We start from the raw sequence: 21,195 nt of genomic DNA on the forward strand, positions 1-21,195 counted from the left end.
TGACCACAAGAACATTGTATATAATGGTGAAAGAAGTTTAGAAAAATTTTTAAGATTAAAAGAAAATTAAAGTATGTGCAACAGAGCAGAAACATTTGAAGTGATAAATATTACTGGTTTTAAAACAAGTAACATGGCTTCTTTAAGCCTCACAATTCAAAGAGCAGACTAACTGTATTTCTTTTATTGTAAAAAGGATGATTTATAAAACTGTTAATTTCTAAAATTGTGATACAATACAATTTTTTCACAGATAAAGCTTGTTTTTGTTTCAAGGAGTATCTATGTAATCATCAAGGCCACTATGTACAGACACAAGATGGGAGCCTAATTTCTTGGTCTCTTCCTCCTTAGACAGAGACTTGAAGTCCTCTTCCTTGAACTGGAATGCTCCTCATAGAGCTTGTGTTCCTCCTTGGTCTCAGCCTGGTCAGCCAGAAGCTTCTTGTTGGCCTCATCTGACTTCAGTTTGGGAATATGTTCCACGAGGATCCACTTGTTTTTGAACACATTGCCCTTTACCTTCAGATAGAGGCTGTGATACATGTGGTAGTCAATATTAGATTCATGGTATCTCTGAGCAGCCTACACAGAATCCGCATCCTCTGCACCCAGGTGATCATTTCCTGCATTGGAGCATTAGCTGTACTCTTCTGCTTACCTATTCACGCATGCTTGTGCCTCTGGGGAGTCAAGGTACTTTTCTGGCATGGAGCCCCAGAATGGACAGTCACTGATTTTGTGGATGATCAGCCATCTTTGATCAGCTTCCAGATCTGCTGTTCAGAGTTGGCATTGGAGATTTCTTTGGTCTCATTTGAATCCAACCAAACCTTCTTTTTGCCACAGCAGAGGTCACTGGAGGCACCTCTTCTGAAGCCTGAGCAACCTCCTTGCTGCACCTGTAGCCATGAAAGAAAAGAGGCCAATATAGTTTGAAGTTTTTCATAATATATCTATGATTTAAACATTAAATACTTGTAACATGTTTATATATATATATATATATATATATATATATATATATATATATATATATAGTACACCTATACAATTGTCTTCATTTGTTAACAGTGCACAAATGGTTACATAGTACACAGATCATATTTACTTAAGCCTGTTAGCTTATTTCTGAAGAGTTCAGTGAATCATGCTAATTTTTCATCTTTCACATTTGAGCAAAACATCTTGAATTCAATGCATGACTCTCTCTCTCTTCATATATATGTATATGTGTACTATATGTATTTAAATAAATGTGATACAAATCACACAGGCCAACTCTGGCCTGCCACTTGTTTTTGTTTGTTTGTTTGTTTGTTTTATACTAAAAAATGTTTTGGGGATTGTTTTGGTGGAGTCAGGGTCTCTTCATATTGTCCAGGCTAGTCTTGAACTTGTGGAGTCAAACAATCTTCCTCAGGCTCCCAAGAAGCTGAGACTACTGGTTCCACCATGCCTGACTTTTTTTTTTTTTTTATATTGGGGTCTAGTTAAGTTGCCCAGGCTGCCCTTAATTTGATTCTACATCCACAGCCTCCTGAGTAGCTGGGATTTACACATGTCCACCACCTAAAAAATATTATTTTAGTAAGAAATATTGGACAAGATAATTGTGGCCCTTAACAAATCAAGTCTTTGAGATCAGATGTCAAACCCAATGGTTCTCAAAGTTTAGTGAGTATAGGAGACCCCTGAAAGATCTGCTTAAAAAGGGGATTTACAAAATGACATATAAGAGGAAAGGAGGGGTAAGACAAGATAATACAAATGGAAGAAATGATTTACAGTAGAAGGGGTAGAGAGAGAAAAGGGGAGGGGAGGGGAGGGGGGATAGTAGAGAATACGACAGACAGCAGAATACATCAGACACTAGAAAGGCAATATGTCAATCAATGGAAGGGTAACTGATGTGATACAGCAATCTGTATATGGGGTAAATGCGGGAGTTCATAACCCACTTGAATCAAACCGTGTAATATGATGTATTAAGAACTATGTAATGTTATGAACGACCAATAAAAAATAAAAAAAAATAAAAAAGGGGGATTTCTAATCTCCATGCTTCAAAACCAAGATAACCCATCTGTGCATATCCAGCTCTCAGTCTTCAATTCCTGCTATGCAAATTGTATTTGATGATTCAACATCAGAAATAGATAATAGACAAATATAACTATCTCAATTAAATACCTACTAATAGAAAAATAGTAACTCTAAATAGTATAATACTGTATTTTATTTCTGAATTTTAACACTTATGATAATAAGCCTTTCTAACTTCATTTTCACAGTTGCCAATTATTTAGAAAAGCCCCTCTTTTTGGCAGATGAGCCAGCCATGAGGAGACAGTACCTTCCAGTCGAGTTCCTTCAGTCCACAAGTGAGACTTCAACATCAGGGAATGTGCATGGCTTACCTGAGGTACTTCTGCTCTTCAATATTTTAGCCTCATTAGGACTCTGAGCTCAAGATTTCCTAGCAGCCTGGGGTTCTCTCTAAAAGAAAGATGTTAATTCTTCTTTTAATGGCAAAGTTGTTTTCTGTCATTAGTTTGTGTGCATGTTGGGATGAAGGAATGTCTAGGGGGACAATCAGTTGGAACCCAAGTCTGCACAATCTATTGTGCACTAACAGATCAGACTTAATTTTAAATTTCTTTGCCTCAAACCAACATTAGGCAATTAAAAAAATCCTAAAGTTGGTTTAACACTAGTCATATATTGAACACAACTTGTACAGTTTTAGCAAATATCAGCAAATTTCAAATACAATTTGATGGTAATTTCTATCATCATCTAGTATTAGAAGAATTTTTAGGAAGACCTTTACTCACAACTTAAATCATAGGACATACAAATTTCTTGAGAAACCATAGAAAAAATATTATTAAGGAAAAGATGAAAGAATAGTTTAAAGTTAAAAAATCAAAGCTAATCTCTTATGCATGTTGCATAATAAATTAACCAGAACGAATTTACAGGCATGAACAATGAACACTGAACAAGGTATTTGTAGACAATTGTCAGAACAAACACATCTTTGAAGCTGTGCAGTGAGACCCCTGAATAGAGGTGACAAACTTGTCCTGTATGTTGATATCTAGATATCCAGAATAGAATTGACGTTCCACTTTAAATTGACCTAAAGGAATTTTAATCGTTTTTTTTTTTTTTTTTTTTTTTGTTCTGAGACAGGGTATTCCTATGTTGCCCAGTTTGGGCATTCCTCTAGTTCAGTCTCCCAAGTTTCTGGGATCACAGGCGAGTGTCACAGGGCCCAACAAAGAGTTTTTTAATGATATCAATTTAAATGTTAATCCAAAGAGGGACAGCTTTTAAAAATTGAAAACAGTCCTTCATAGAGTAAGTTATTAAATTTTCATAGTTGGCTTAAAAACAGTCCACCAATTAAGAAAGCATTCAAGTGCAACAAATTCTAATACTTTGCCATTAATTCCATAAATGTCTAATATTTTTCTAGATTGATCTATGTATAAATAGAAGGAATCATGTTAATATAAGTAACAAGAAATAAATTGTCCTGTCATAAAATTACATAAGAATGGCTAGTGTCTAAATAAAAACTGATTAATCTAGTGACTGTTTATTCAAATAATCACTAACCTAACACAGGCATATACCTAAGAAAAGATTCTAAAGAGTAAAAGGATCTGGCAATCACAAATCCCTCCTGTTTACCAAAATCATCACCTATAGCATACTTTGCATCAGTCATGCCTTCTCAGTGACATATTATTAACAACTACAGTATCCTGATTGTGCAAAGGTCGCACAGTCATTTGTTCTTTAAATATGGACTTGTATGAATGACCATACCAGGTTAATTGTCTTAATTGACCTCTTAATTCACCTTAATTGTGAAATTGACCTCTCCATGAAAAGATAGGGATATTAAAATAAGATGATAAGAGCCTCATGGTATTTAATTTAAATCAACTTAAACAAATCTTAACCTAATTATAAGGAATAATGCTTAACCTATTGAAAACTTTCAGTTAGGTTGACCTTAGAGCAGAATACAAGCTCTGGTGATTAAAACTTAGATCATACCAGTTGAAGTAGCACAATCAATAATTGACCCAAACATTTGATTGAAAAAATAACTTTTTTTAGGGTCAATAGTGCAATCTTACTCTAGAGTCCATATTGGCAATAGGATTTACGACCTGGATGTTGGATGGTGTAACCATCATTAATGATCCATTTGTTCAATGAGTAAAGTCCTACATAATCTGAGATTAGATCCGAGCAATCCATGTTGGTTTATATGAATCCAATATTTCTCCCAGTACAACAGAACAAGAGACATAAGGCCTGCTTGTAAGAGCACCCTGGATTTAATGGCTGATATAATCTACAATCTAATACATAACTATATGCCCTGACTCCAAAAAGGACTTGTTAAAATGCTGATCCCCTTAATGGCCTAACATTTTATAATCCAATATTCAACTTCTCTTCCTAACAGCAGGTTACAGTTAACCTACTTATTATACCTATTTTTCTCATCATAGTGTTATTAGCACTACTTGAATAAAATGCATTGGATTATATGCAACTTCCTAAAAGTTCAAACTATGTTAAAAGGCATGATATTATCATTGTTTATTCTAGGAACTCTCATAATTTTATTTATATATTTATTTATTTTGAGTACTGGGAATGAGACCCAGGGGTGCTCTACCACAAGACCCCGAGACCGTATATATATATTTTTTTTATTTTGAGACAGAGGCTTACTAAATTGCATAGTACTTAATAAATTGCTGAGACTGGGCTTACATTTCTGCTCCTCCAGTCTCAGCTTCCCTAGTTGCTAGGATTATAAGAATGAGCCACTATACCTAGTGGGACTCCAATAATTTTAATTATCCCTTATATTTAGCCACCTTTGTACCAATCATTTCATCAACACTTGCATTCTGAGAAGCTACTGTGGGCCTAGCATTACTGAACAGTGAATAACACATACAGCTTAGACCACATGCAAAACTTAAGCTTCCTCCAATGCTGAAAATTATCATATCCATAATTATATTTGCATCAGTAAGATGATACTCTAAAAATTCTATAAACTGAATCACTACATAGCCTACCAATTAGTTTCATCAACTTATTTCTCTTAAACCAATTTGGCAAAAATAGCCTAAATTTTTCAGTATTTTTTTTCCAACTCACTATGAGCACTGCTTTTAAAATTAACAACCCAACTCTTTTTCCAAGCAATTACATTAAGTACCATCTTTCCAAAACATCAGATATAGAAAAACCTACATATCTACATATTGATTTTCTACAAATATACTTAGTCATGGCATTTACTGTCAGAAAACTAATTCAAGTCTATATTCTTTTTGAGGCGACTCTAATTCCAACTCTAATTATTATCACCTAGTGAGGAAACCAAGCTGAATAATTAAGTGCAAGACTTTATTTCCAGTTCTATATGATGATTGGCTCTTCACCTGTACTGATAGCATTATTCTATGTTCAAAACTCTACAGGTTCATTCAATTTTTTATTTAATAACCTACTACCGAATTATCAAGCTCCTTTTGTAATGGCCTTCTATGAATGGCAAACATAATAGGATTCACAGAAAAAAATATCCCTTTACAGCCCCTGCTTCTAGTTCCAAAAGCACACATAGAAGCCGCAGTTGCTGGATCTACAGAACTTGCAGCTATGTTACCAAGACTAGGAAGCTATAGTATAATAAGCACTACTATAATTTCAAATCCACTAATACAATGTATACCCTATCCATTTCTAATATAATTCTTATGGAGACTCACCAATTGCTACAAATAACAAACTCTATTTACTTGAAACAGCCTTAAAAATTGCTCATCACAAATTTATCCACATCATATAGCACTAGTAATTGTGGCCACACTTATCCAAAACCACAAAGTTTTACTGGAGTCACAGTTGTAATCCCACAGCTTCACATCATCAATGCTATTTTGCCTCACAAACTCAGACTATTAATCCATTGTGGAACTACTATTAGTTTGTGGAATACAGATATTAACTCCTTTAGTAGTAACATGATGAGTACTGGTAAGTATAACTAACCTATCTTCACCACCAGCTCAGCTGGAGAATTATTTGTAGTTATAGCATCATTTTCCTGACTTAGTTTACCATTATCCTAAGAGGACTCAATATACTAATTATGTCCTAATATTCCCTCCACACATTAATCACAACATGAGGGCAATTCACATACCACCATGAAAACTTCCTTCACACTAGAAAAAAATATTTATACATCACCAACCTAAATCACTCCTGTCACTTAACCCACAAATATTTTAGCATCCATATAAACACAACATTAGACTGTGAATTTTACACTAGAAGCTTAAAACTCCTTATTTACCAAGAAAGTGTACAAGAATTGCTAACTCATGCCTCCTTTGAAGTCATGTTGTAAATTTCTAGCTCATTTATAATGAAATGACTCTCAACTTTTAAAGAATATAAATAAATAATCTGTTGATTTTAGGAGCCAAATAAAAGTAAAAAAAAAAAAAGCTAAATAAAAGTAACACATTTAGGGGCAGGGGGTGGGGCTCCCCTGTAGAGTGCTTACTTTGCACAAGTGAGGCACTGGGTTCGATCCTCAGTACCACATTAAAAAAATAATAAAGGTATTGTGTCCATGTACAACTAAATATATATATTTAAATATATTTAATAATATATAAATTAATAAATATAAATATATGAAATAATTATTAATTAAATAATTAATTATTTTACTTTATATATCTTTTAAGGAATTTTTTTTAGAGATTTGTTGTTTCACCTGTTTTCTTGCCACTTAATTTGTTGAAGAAATTGTGTTGTTTGTCCAATAGAATGGCCCACAGTCCACATTTTGTTGGGTGTAACCTGTGGCATAATTTAATTTTTTTCTGTCCTAAAGCTTACAAAGAGGTAGTTGGATCTAGAACCTTTTGGCACTGGTAACCATTTGGGGCTGATAATTCCTTGTTGAGGATGGGGGCTCTCCTGTGCATGTAGGCTGTTTCATTGCATCCTTGGCCTCTACCCACTAGATGTCAGTAGAGCCCCCTTAGCTATCACAATCCTTCCTCCCCACCGCCCTAACCCCCCCCCCCCAAAAAAAAAAAAAAACCCACAGGTCTCCAGAACTTATCAAAGGTTTTCATAGCAGACCTATGTTCTGCTGTGAAAAGTAGGTTACCTATACTACAAAATTAACAATACGGTTGATGTCACCACTGCAGATTAAAAGATCATTCATTCTGGAACCAGATACTTTGAAGACAACACCTGAGCATGATTTTAGGAATATTTAACTTCAGCCTGAACAGAATTTAATTCAAGGATGATTTAAAAGCAACATATAGAGAATGTGAATTTCCTTTTGTGAAGAAAAATACTAGAGACAATAATAAAATAAAATAGTAAAAACACAAGTAATTTCTTCTCCATTATGGAAAATTCTTTTCCATTATGGGAAACTTCTTTTTCCAGAAGTGTTTTTTAAGACTTGTTGAACAACCTAAGATGTTGGACTTACACAATAGATACAATGATGGTTTTTCTTTTGGAGAAACACTTTATACTTTTATTATAAACCAAGCATTTTGGTCTTGCAGAAAAGTATTATTTTAGTAATGCAGTTTTCATACTCAAAATGGATTTGTGTGCTATAAAATTACTTTAAACACAACACAAGACAAGGGAGATTAATAAAATAATACTTTTAATTTAAAGGAGAGATGAAAACTGTGCAGCTCACCTGTAATTTCAAATGAGTCGGGAGGAGCCTAAGTTCAAGGCCAGACTCAACAACTCAGTGAGGCCCTGATAAACATAGTGAGACCATGTCTCAAAATAGAAAACCAAAATGTCTGAGGATAGCTCAGTGATACATCATCTCTGGGTCCAATCCCTAGTAGAAATAATAATAATAATAATAATAATAATAATAATAATAATAATTTAAAAGTGAACTACCATTTTTGTTTGTCTTTGCAAGTGCCATAATTTTATGGATGCAGGATGACAGATAATATATTTAAAAGATTTAGGAGAAGGATTCAGATTGAAAAACAACCCTACTTATAATTTAACCAGTGAAGAGTAATTCTTAAAAAACATTCTCTATGTCAAGTTTGACATGTAATACTTGGATGATTGAGGATGCTTTAAATACAGATCCATTGTGGAACTTGTTGAGAATAACGTGGAGCAAATAGAGTGGCAAACTTTGCTTCCTTGAACTCTTGAGAGTTGTCCTCTACCTGGTGATCGACTTTCAGAATCCTTACCCCTTTTGTTGGTATCCTTCAGTTTTGAGACATAAGGGGTTTTATGAGTTGTACACGGTGCATCATTCCTCTAGTGGTTTTGAAGGAATGTTTGTTTGGGGGTCTTCAGTACTATTAGTGCTATTGATTTGGGAACAGGTATGTTTAAGCCTTATGGGTAAATTTTTAAAAATCAAATCTGAAAAACAATTGTGGATCCAGATTCTATTTATCATATCCAGGTAATTTAAGGATGAATTGGCCTCATTTCCACCAGACCCTTTTGCATGTGAGAAGTGTTTCTCCTATTTCTATCAGTGAATGGTGTCTCTCTTTCCTTATCACCTGTTGTCTATCTTCCTTATCTCTATCTCCATATTATTTTCTCTTTCCCTGAATCCACTTTTCCCTGTATCTTCTCCTGTCTCATTTGGTCTACTTTATTCTCTTCTCTTTCTTCTCCCTTCATAATTTCCTCTCCTTTCCATACCTCTGTCTCTATTTGCTTTTCTCTTCCAAACACCATTGATACCCATTACATCCACCATTTATCTTCATCAGGAATTTGTTCATGATATTGTTAATGACATAGCCAGTTCCATTTTCATCAGGAACACTATCATCTTTATTAAAGGGAATGGTGGATAAATTCAAAAGTAATTAATGCATTTTAAAATAGACTTCAGAGGGTGTGTGAGGTTAAGGAACTTCTCCATATTTCCTTCCAAAAACCTTATTTACGATTTAACTGTGGCTGCTCCACTCCAGCCTCTGATAATTTCTTTCTTCTTATTAATTTGCTTCAATTCAGGCATCATGAGTTTCCATATAGAAAGTGTTTGGTGCCTTTATTTTCCAGTAGTTAAAATTATGTTAAAAAGAAACAACACTCAGTAGGAAATCTAGATTCACCAAAAACCAGGGTGCAGTTTTCTAGTTTCTTCTCCCCAGGGCCCTCCAAGATGCCTCTACCCAGGTGCACCACCAGCCCCTACACACCTTCCAATAACAAAAACAAACAAACAGAAAATCACTTTTGGAGGTGGGGGAGGTTGGTGTTGAATTAATTTTCATGCCTGTTCTCTCCACAGTCAGTGCTGATCACAGAAAAGTGTAATCTGAAGCAAGAGCCACCTAAAAGTCAGTGTCAAATGAGCCAGTAGGGGGCAGGCTTGTCCCAGTGTGTCCCCTATCCTATCAATTAACGTTCTACTGCTGGGTTTTAGAGCCAGATGCCATTGTGCCCAGTAGAGGGAATGGGCAGCTTTTACGTGGACTCTGCCTTAGGTCACGGTTGTCCATCTGTCCTTAGTAGTTTTTGTTTTCTTTCTCTCCTCCTCCTCCTTATGCTACTTCTACCCCTCTTTCTCCTCTCCATTCTTCATCTATTGCCGAAGCCAAGTGCTAATGACTCGGCTTGGCACAGAATCACGAGCCACCACACAGCTCTGTAGGTTCAAACAGCAATTCTTTATTCCGGATCTCACACCAGCCTCCACACACGTTCCGGGGCAGTCTCGTTCTGCCGCACACTTCACCTACTCCACGAGGCTTTTTCCAAAATCCCATTTGAATCTCACGAGAACTCAACGGGAACAAGCAACAGGAACACCCTAATCCCAGCAGCAATAATCTTCAACCTCAACTTCCCTAAAACCCATATTCTTAAACCGGGAAACGCCTTAAACCGGGAACACCCTAAGCCCAAGGACCGGGATACTTCCTCAAACCTGCAGGATACTTCCTCAAACCTGGATCCACCCTCGATCACCTTGAGCAGGGTCATCTTTCTCAAACACACAAGCAAGGTCGCAGCAAATTTCCAAGGCAAGTCCATTTAACATGGGGTACACTGGCAAGGATTACGATGCGTCAATACCTACTTGGTAATGGCCCTCAGCAATCTATTTCTTTTTTGGTACTGGTGTTTGAACTAAGAGTACTTAACCACTGAACCACATCCCCAGCTCTTTTCAGTTTTTATTGAGGCAAGGTCTCACTAAGCTGCTTATGGCCTTATGAAGTTGCTAAGGCTTGCTTTGAACTTGTGATCCTTCTGCCTCAGCCTCCTAAACCACTGGGATTACAATCATGACCCCCCACATCTGGTTCCCATCCCTGTCTTATGCTGAGACAGGATCTCACTTTGTTCTCCATACTAGTCTCAAACTCATGATCATCCTGCTGCAGCCTCTTGAATAGCTAAATTATAGACAGGTACCAACAGGCTCCATTTAAATGTAAGCAATGCTAAAAGCCACATATAGTATTTGAGAACATTTGCAAGTTAAGAAATGGAAAATGCTAACTCTGAGCTGAGGCTCGATTGTCATGTGTATTTTGTACACGTGACAGTGTGTCATTTGGAGTGGAGTCCCAGGAAAAAAAATAAATCAGAATAGAGTCCAGCCTTTGAAAAATGTTGTGTCATTCCAGGTTTGGTGAACAGCATCTGTAATCCAAGCTCCCTGGGAGGCTGAGGCAGGTGTATTATGATTTCAAGCAACGCCTTGGCAATTTAACAAGACACTGTCTGAAAATACAAAATGAAAAAGCCTGGGATGTAGCTGTAACAGAGCATACCTAGGCTTCAATACCCAGTAAAACACACCCACACATATTTGTAAAGGGGAAATAAAGAAATTTAGCACAGTGTGGTGGCATGTATCTGTAATTCCAATGACTTGGGGCTGAGGCAGGAAGATCAAATTGCTTAAACAAGGATTAAATTGCTTCAGCAATTTAATGAGACCCTAAGCCACTTAGTGAGACCCTGTCTCAAACTGAAAATATATAAATGAAAAGGAGATGTAGCTCTGGGGTGTAGTGCACCTGGATTCAACCCCCAGAACCAAAACCAAAACAAAAACAAAACAAAAAATACAACAGAAAAACAAAAAGAAAAACAGAAGGAATGAAGTTTCATTTGATCTGAACCAAAGCAGAAATTAAAACTATTAGAATGAAGGGAAACTACATGTAGAGACCCCTAAGTCCAGACCTCTGGTCATTTGAAGAGAAAGAAATGTGATATTCTCTTTGCATCACAAACTATGTGCCACCATTTTGTGTTTCTTTTTTGGTACTGGGGACTGAACCCGTGGTGCTCTACCACTGAGCTACATCTCCACCTCCATTTATTTTTATTTTGAGACAGATCTTGTTAACTTGCTGAGGCTGGCCTCCCACTTGTGCTTCTCCTGCCTCAGTTCCAGCATTGCTGGGTTTGCAGGCATGTGATACAACTTCTTGGCTGTAGGTCACTAGGGAAGATTGTCTGAGTGTAGACCTTCTAATGGTTCTGTTTTGAGCTCAGTTGCCATATACCACAAAAGCACTTGTTGCCAAATGCTTTGTTCGTATCCCTGATGCTAACATAACAATGAGGACACAGTTTTGAGAAAAATGAAAGGGAATGTTAGCTATTTTAGTTGAAAAAAAAAAAAAAAAAACAGAAGGTCTTCTGTCCCAAAGGCTGTCATTCTGCGTATCAGGAACAGGTTGTTATTTTTTTTAACTTGATTTAAAAAAAAATAAATGACAGCAGAATGTAACAGGGGTTTTCTTGATGCACAATTATTTATATCTCTGGTTGTATATAAAGTATGTTGACACCAATTCTTGTCTTCTTACATGTAATTGTATAATGGTATCCATCACATTCCACCATCCTTGCTAATCCCCTGCCTCATTCTTTTACCTGTGACTCCTCTGCCATATCTACAACTCATCTATTTCTCCCATGGTCCCCCTTCCTACCCCACTATGAGTCAGTCTCCTTAAAGCTGAGAAAATATTTGGCATTTGTTTTGGGAGGGAATTTCTAATTTCACTTAGCATTATCTTCTCCAATGCCATCCATTTACCTGTAAATGCCATGATTTTATTCTCTTTTAATGCTGAGTAAAATTCCATTGTGTATATATGCCACATTTTTTAATACATTTTTCCACTGAAGGGCATCTAGGTTGGCTCCACAGTTTAGCTATTGTGAATTGTGCTGCTATATACATTGATGTCGCTGTGTCCCTGTAGGATGTTGTTTTTAAGTCCTTTAGGTATAGTCTGAGGAGAGTAATAGTTTGTCAAATGGAAATTCCATTCTCAGATTTCCAAAATTCTCTATACTGCTTTCTGTATTGGCTGCACCAATTTGCAGTCCCACCAGCAATATGTAAGTGTGCCTTTCTCCTCACAACTCACCAACACTTATTGTTGTTTGTCTTCATAATAGTTGCCATTTTGACTGGAGTGAGATGATATCTTAGAGTAGTTTTGATTTGCATTTCTCTGATTGCTAGAGATGATGAACATCTTCTCATATGTTTGTTGTTGTTTCTATATACTTTTCTGAGAAGTGTCTGTTCAGGTCCTTGGACCATTTGTTGATTGGATTACGTGATTTTCTTGGTGCATAGCTTTTTGAGTTCTTTATATACCCTAGAGATTAGTGATGAACAGATTGTTTTTAAAGAGGTGTTTCTGAGAAAATTAGATTAGAGTGAAGAAACCAGGAAGGAGAACATCAGAGACAAGAAGATCAGGGAGGAGGAAGTTAAGGAGAAGACTTGGGGGAAACAAAAAATATATGTAAGATTCAAAACCACAAGGCATTTAGTGAAAGCATTAAGAAAACCCCTGTTACACACTGAACCACATCCCAAACTCCCCCTTTTTTGGAGGAACTGGGGTTTGAACCCGGGGGTACTTTAACACTGAGCCACATCCCTAGTACAGTTTATTTTTTATTTTGAGTGGGGTTATCACATACTGGCTCAGGATGTCCATGAACTTGCAATCCTCTTGCCTCAGCTCCTAAGTTGGTGGAATTAGAGGTTGTTCAACTGTGTCCACTACAATCCACATTTTTTTAAATCCCCCACCCCAAAATTATATTCAACAAAAGAACAAGGTACCCAAGTCACTTTTTATTTTTCTCTTATTTTCCCCCCACTGGTACCAGAAGTAGAACACAAGGACCCTAAACCCCTGAGCCACAGTTCTAGAATTTTTTAAAATTCAGTAAATACAAGTTATAGGAAATGAATAGTTCAATTATGCAACATGTAATGCAAATAGGCCTTTCCAATTAGGTCCGTTCCTGATTGCTGAAGCTTATTGCTTTGAGATAAGATGAAACATTGGACTGTTTCATTGAAAATTAATAGACACAATTCCCTACATTATTTAAATGTAGGCACAGAATCAAATTTACTAGTTGCATTTTGCTAGTCTTATTTGTCTCTCAGAAATTCCCTTGGTGGCCCTAGTGTGTAGGTCTCTTTGTGCCACCACCAAGCAGATTTCAGAGCTGCAGTGCTTCTAATTTTCAAGGCTGCTCTTCCTGGTTCTTTGATTGTCTTCTCTAATGGGTGTCTCTGTTTGTTTCTACCTCTGCTCACACTTCTGTGCTATTGCATCTATCATCTGGGCTCTGAGGCTGTAGGTTCTGCATCTTTTGACTCAATCAACCTTGGATTGAACATGGTTTAAAATAAGTTCATCTGTAATGAATGCGCAGAGTCTTTTTTCTTGTCATTATTCTCTAAACAGCACAGTGTAAACTGCTATATAATGTTCACATTGTATGCTGTGTTGTAAGGAACCTTGAGATGGATTAAAGCACACTGGAGGATGTGCATATGTTATGTGCAAACACTGCATCATTTATACCTGGACCTTGAACATGTGCAGAGTTTGGTCTACAAAGGAGTGGGGGTCCTGGAATCAAATCACTGTGGATACTGAGTGGAGCCTGTATGTGGCTTTGGGCTAGGGAGTATAATTTTCACATATAATTTTACTCTCTAGGTCACTTGAACCTTACATATTTTCACACATCAACAATCACTGGTTTTGTGGTGGGTACCACGGATTGAACTCAGGGACACTCAACCACTGAGCCACATACCCTGCACAATGGTGAATATATTTTAGAGAAAGGATCTCCCTGATGATCTTAGTGCCTTGCCACTGATGAGGCTGGGTTTGAACCCGTAATCCTCCTATATCAGCCTCCTAAGCCACTGGAATTACAGGCATGTGCCAATGTGACTGGCAACCATGGCTCTTAGTATCTAAAACTAACCCAGGTATATTTAAGAAGAGATAATGTACAGTAAGCATGTTGTAAAGCCCACAAAATTATTGGCAAATTTAGGACAATGCTGTGGAGGTGGGCAGGTACCAAAGGAAGCTGGCTAGTGTTGTGATGGGCAAAGAGGTTGCATCTGCAGTAGAGGGGAGAAATAAGTCATATCACACACTAGTGCTTTTTTCAATGCTTTATTCACATAAATTACTCAATACATTTTCACTGCATATGTTCTTTATCAAGAAAATGATAATCCTTAATGCTGGGCACTGCAATACACACAATTTATTCAAAACTAAAAGTTCTAAGTTAACTCTGAGCCCAGAAAACACTTAATCATGCCAGACTCATTACAGACATTCCCTCTGCATGCTCAGCTCAAGTGCCAGGTTTAGAGTCTCAATTCTAAGGATCCACTGGATGCTCACTCACTCACAGTGATTAGGTCAGGAAACAATGGAGGCTTCTCCTGGGCTGGATGTAAAAGCTGGTTGAGGGGACAGTCTTAAGAGGAAGTCACCATTCTCACCAGGATTGAGATGATGCTGTAGAGTTTGAGAGCAGTGAGGATGATGCAGAGGATCAGGCAGATAATGACAAGAGTTGGGATATTAGTGCAGGACCTCATCAGGCTCTCCAGCATGTGTCCATGAGTGCAGCTGGCTGAATGTCTGTTCACTTGCTCCATAATTTCTACTAAATATTGGGGCTCTGCTCACCATTTCAGTTCCTATCAGCTATTACCATGTTTCTTAGTGATGTGTTAATTCTTGGGTCATTACCTCTTGTTTGACAATTTCTGCCCTGACCTTTCACCTCTGACTCCCATCAGGGTGAAGGCAAATGACCATGACTTTACTCTGAATTTCCACTGGGTTGTAAACAGGAGAGAGTAAAGGCTCTTGAATGGGTTGGGTTTAATGGGAAGTCAGCCCCTTTTATATTTGATTTTGAGACAAGGTCTCACTAAGTTGTTTAGGAACTTGCTAAGTTGCAGAGGATAGCTTTCAATTTGCAATCCTCCTGCCTCAGGTTCCTGAGAGATTACATGCATACAGCAGTGTGCCTGGCTTACTTAACAGGAATATTTAAACATTCAAATAACTAATTGGAAAGTTAAAAACAAAATGGTGAGTGTTAAGCATGGCCACAGTAAGAGGTTAAGGAATGCAGGAAACCAGGAGAAGAAAACTAAGGCAACCAAAGCAGAAGTTACAAGGAAAAAAATGGAATACAGAGTACTTGTATCAGAGCAGAGGGAGGTTCTGTTCTGTTCACCTTAAAATGCTCTTTGGGAACTGTAAAAATTTTCTAAATCCCAGAGGTAGCCCAACGAAAAAAACAAAAATGACAGCATGTTCACAAATGACAAAGAAGGAAATCCAAACATATCCCAGAAGAAAACACCAACCCACAGAAACAGACTAGAGAGTAAGGGAAGAAAATAGAGAAAAAGATTGAAAGAGAAATCAGAAAGAGAAACTAAAAACAAATAAGACCAGTCAGAAATAATTCTGTATCTTTCAATCAAAACTTTGAATTTAAAGGGATTAAACTCCCCAATTACAAGATGGAAAATGACTGAGTGGATTTTCTTTTTTTAATGGACTCAGTCACCTGCTGTCTACAAGAAAATCACTTCACATCAGGACACACACAGAGTGACGGTGAAGGGATGGAAAAGATATTCCACATGAAGAAAACCAACCTAGAGCAGGAATGGCTAGACTACTGTCATATAAAATAGACTAGAGATTAACACAATAAAAAGAGACAAGGTGATCACACCATGATAAAGAGGTCAATTCAGCAACATGAGACAGCAATTGTACAAATACATGTATCTGACACCCGAGCACCCACATGTGAAAACAGATATTACTGGAATGTAAAAGAAGAAGTCGACTACAACACAGTAAGAACAGTGGGGGCTTCAACTCCCCTTTTCAGCACTGGACAGATCATCTCTGCACACAGTAGACATTTACAGACCATCCCATCCAACCACTGCAGAGCAAACATCCTTCTCAACAGCACACGACACATTCTCCATTTATTCTCAAAATAAATCTCCATAAATTTAATAAGAATGGAATCCATAGCAGGGGGAACACCTGGAAAGTTACAAAGCATGGGAATTCTTCAGCGTGTTCCCCCAAAACGAATGGGTCATTGAAGAAATCAATACATTGACATATATCTGAAAAATAAGAAAAAAAATAAAAATAAAAAAGAAAGTATAAAATGCCTGCAGACCAATGAACAGGGCCACACAAGATATTCAAACCTGTGGATACAGTGAAAGCAATTCTAACTGGGAAGTCCTCAACAACAAATACCTTCATTAGGAAAATAGATCTCAAATAAATGGCCCAATATTGAATCTCAAGGGACTGGAAAAAATAAGGGTGGGTCATGCCCCAGTTAGTAAAATTGGGAGAAAGAATAAAATCCTAAAGCTTTTCAAGTAGCTGGGATCCCAGGCATGAGCCACTGCAATCAGCTTTTCATACTTGCTTGTTATTGTTTTGGGGACAAAGGCAGTGAACTCAAGGGTGCCACACCAGTGAGCCCAATCCCCAGGTAGGATTTTGAAACAGGGTCTCACAAACTTGCTTACAACCTCACTCAATTACTTAGGCTGGCTTTGAATTCACCATCCTCCTGCCTCACCTCCTGAGCTGCTGGAACTACAGCTGAGCAACACTAAGCCAGCTTTTCCAGTTGTTATTGGAAGATAATCTTTCAGGACATGAATTTGACCCACCTGTCCAGACCAATTAAAGAATGCTTTCCACTGTTTTCATGTGGGTTGTGTTTCTTTCTTTTTGAATATTTCTAACAGATTAATTAATAAATTCTATTCCAATTAAACCTTCCCATAGTGGTCACACCAATTTTATATTTATTTATTTGTTTACTTATTTCCCTGATGCCTTGGATGGAACCCAGGCCTTTTCACATGATAGCAAGTGCTCCACCACTGAGAAATGTCCCAAGCTCCCTGAGTTAGATTTGATGAAGTTCATTCATTTATCTAGAATAGCATGTGTTCTTGGTTTCTAGATTATGGAGGTAAAACTGGACAGTGTTCCAAAAGGGGCTGTAGAGTCTTTGGATACAGGTGCACAAATGACTCTGCATCTTTCAAAGGCCAAGGAGAAAAACGCAGTCCCCACTTCCTGACCCAGCCACCCTTACAACCCAGGTCCTGTTTGTTAAGACATCCTACAGTTGTGTGCTCTGTCACAGCACAAATGAACCTAGAGGCAAAAGATGAGGAACTCAAAGAGAGGTGAGTGCTTTATCCCCAGGCATCTGAGAAAACAAAGTGCCCTCACAACCCTTGCAGTGTTCAAGGGGTCTGCAGGCACCAGAATATCTTCAAGACCCTTTTTAGTCATGATGACTCTTAAAAGAACACATGATGAAAGATCTCATTATGCAGATTTTCCTTGACTTTATTTGATCCTACAATCCAACAAATTGAATGTCATTCAGACATTCCACCTGCCCCACACGTGCAAGCTAGACTTAGAAAGTGCCATAAAGAGGGATCAAGGCACAAAGATCACTCTGTGGGTGACAGAGAGGCCGGCTGTGCTTGGTCCAGACTCTGCTACCAGTTCCAAGAGTGAGCTGCGCTCTGTTTACACATCAAAGTGGGTTCCAGTTCACTATTTGTGGGGGATTATTCAAGCCATAATTAAAACACATCCACAGGCAGCTTTAGAACACCTCAAATGAAGACTGAGTGGACCTCGTTCTCATCCTTGGATGGGAAACTAAGGCTAAGGTCGCTCCACAACCCCATCAGCACAGTCCTCAGTGGAAGGAAGCGTTAGGGCAAGATCTGTCAGTTATGTGCAACTCCCACCCCACCAGAGATTGTAATTGATTCAGTTTCATTTTGAAATATTTTCAAGTGTTATCTACATATATGATTCTACTATTTTGCTGAAAGGTAATTTGGATACCTTCAAGGGGCACCACTAGTTTAAATGAGGACAGACTACCTAGGTGGATGACAGGCAAGGTTTGGTGAGGCCCAGAGGCTCTGATCAATGTGCAGCATGGAGACCTCCTGCAGGCACTGGGAGTGAGGCAATTGGGCCTGTCTTGTGCACAGATGCCCTTGCCCAGCAGATCCAGAGACTGGGACCTGAGTTTTCTGGGTCTACATGGAGACCCATGAGGAAGGGCCAGCATTTAATGTCTGGGTGGCACTGAGGTCCACTGAGAAGAGGTTTCCTTGCAATGGCTCATGTTCAATGCCTACATAGAATGTTCCAATCCATCTGTGTGAATCTGCATGTGTTAAGCCACGGAGTAGCCACATATCATGACCAGATTTCAGTTTGATACCTTGACTTCTTGGGGCTGAACCTCATTGTTCACCAAGTACTCCATACCTTCTTTCTCCACAGCACCTGGAGAATCCCAAGGTTTCATTAGGAAGCCAGGTAAATCCAGTGCAGAAGATGTCAGAAGACTAACCTTGAGATTCTGTTCATTTCTGACTATTTATGGACCAGCCATGAAACACAATAGCTTCTTTCTGTGCCCATCAAGCCTAAATCCCATTCTAGAAATCCAGGTCCCTATGTATGTCTCTATAAAGACACATGTCCTGAAGGTCCTATCCTAGGGGGGCTTCCCTCCAATGGAGCCCCCTGCTGTACTTTCCTTTCCCCATCCACACTTCAGGCAATGTGGTCTGAAATGGTGGGCTCTGTGTTCCCTATAAGGTGACCTTACATCCTGCTTATACCTCCAATTGCCTAGAAGTATGTTTTTGAAACCCAACCAACTAGGCAGGTGTTGGACAGGAGCAGTGAGTGAGGCCCTGGTTATACATGAACTTCTACCCACAACGGCGACAGGGGACAGTACAGAACACAAGGATGTTTGGCTGCCTAAAGTCCCTCACTATTGCTGTCAGCTCAGCACAGAGTTGGGAGCATCTCCCTGGGTGGATGGTACCCCAGGCATCATAGCTCTCCACAGGGGTAGGGTACAGCTCTACGCTCAACTGGCACATAAGCCTGGCAGTGTGAAGCAGCAGGTTCCTCAGGGTTGACATAGAGAGGCAGTTCCCATGGAAGCTCAAGATCACAAGCTGGGAGCAGTGGCTCAGGGCAGGAAGGAGGGCCTGGAGCTGGGAGTCAGTGATCCCACAATCCTCCAGGTCCAGGCTGTTCAGGGTGGTTGCAGTGCTGTCCAGCAGGATTTGGAGGGGCTCCAGACTGAAATCGGTCAGTTTTGTGCCCCTCAGTTCCAGGTGTCTGAGCTGTCTGGTGTTTGGATACAGGGAAAGATAATTCCAGTCAGAATCTGACAGTGGGCAGTTGGTTATTGAGAGGGTCTTCAGGGGGGTCTTCAGGTGCCTAAGGAAAAACCAGAAAGTTAGTACTGAGGAGCAATGTCAAGGAGGGAGAAGACAAATTGGCCCAAACCCAAAGTCACCCTGGTGATCTGACAATGGTCCACACTTAGAATGCTGCCTTTTGCAGAATCTGGTCATTCACATCACCCCATGTCAGGGTGAGCCTTTCACCACATCTCCTGTGAAAAGATGAGTCCACATCTCTGTGTCCCCTCCTCACTGCCAAGCAGAAAGTCACAGGTTTGGCCACAGGAGGTCATGGGGAGTCATGTATGAAGGAAAAATTTGGGAAGGATGTAACATAATCCCCTGGGGTTAACCCTCTGAGAGGCTCACACCCTATATCCTCAGCAAGATTTCCACCCCTGGTCCTGACCCTTACACCCAGGATCACTACCTGGAGTTCAGAACAGCCTTTCCCAGGTGGGTATAGAGGCAGGTCCTCTGCTCCCAGCTGGGGATCACAGAGCTTTTCTGTTAACGGGTGTAAGTGTGGGGGCTTCCCTCCTTCCAAGCCCTCTTCTCTACCCACTTTCCACCACCTTATTTGGACAGGCCTCCCATGGAGGAAACATCAATCCCATCCCTAGCTCCTGTCCCTCCCAACTGGATTCCCAGTATGGTGGCACTTCCCAGACTATGGACCCTCCTTTAGGAGTCTGCTCTGATGCACATTATGTGATCTAGCTTCAGGATGGAATAGGAACAAAAGGATAGGTTATTGAACTTCCAGTGTCTTATTAACCATGAGAGTTTCAGTGGCTGGTAGGAGCAAATTTCCTGTAACTGGTCTTCAGAGGGTGCTCTCCCCCATCTTACTCACCTCAGCACCTGTTCCAGGTGGCCCTTGAGGAGGAAGATAGCATTGGCACAGAACTTCTGCAGGCAGTCCATCCTGAGGAACTGCGAGGTGAGCTGGGCGAGCAGCTGCTCCTGCTCCTCTTGGGAGGTGTAGGCAGGCACATAGACCTGGGAGACAAGCAGCTTCCTCAGGTTCCTCATATGGCCCAAGAAAGGAGCACAAGCAGCCAAGCTGGAGGCTGCCCAGGTGCAGTGCACTTCCACCTTCTGGATAGAGTCCAGCTGCAGCAGTCTCAGGACCTTCCTGGTGTGGCTGGTGGGTTTCCCAAAGATCTTCAGCCTGTTGCAACACAGGTGCAGCCTGTCCCTTCTCTGTGTGACCCACAGGAACAAGTGGGTCAGGAATTCATCCAGGGGTCTTTTTCTGAGGCTCAAGTCTATGAAAACCTTGAAGGGTTGCTTAGCTGCCATTGCTGGACCAAGTTTCAATGTTCGATTCCTCTTAATGTCTTCTGGTGAGCAGGCGTCAACCATGGCTCCAGACCACATCCTCCAGAAGTTCTGGGGAATATTCCGCAAATCCAGCACCTGCAGTTTCCACC

The 21,195-nt window shown here is 39.4% G+C and overlaps 1 pseudogene; it reads right to left on the reverse strand.

Annotated features, from left to right (window-relative positions):
* Positions 1-271: 271 nt before the first annotated feature.
* On the reverse strand, positions 272-20,794 carry LOC144249305 (large ribosomal subunit protein eL19-like; annotated as a pseudogene).
* Between the last annotated feature and the right edge of the window lie 401 nt (positions 20,795-21,195).

The sequence above is a fragment of the Urocitellus parryii genome, chromosome 11 (assembly GCF_045843805.1).
Source record: "Urocitellus parryii isolate mUroPar1 chromosome 11, mUroPar1.hap1, whole genome shotgun sequence".
NCBI lineage: Eukaryota > Metazoa > Chordata > Mammalia > Rodentia > Sciuridae > Urocitellus > Urocitellus parryii.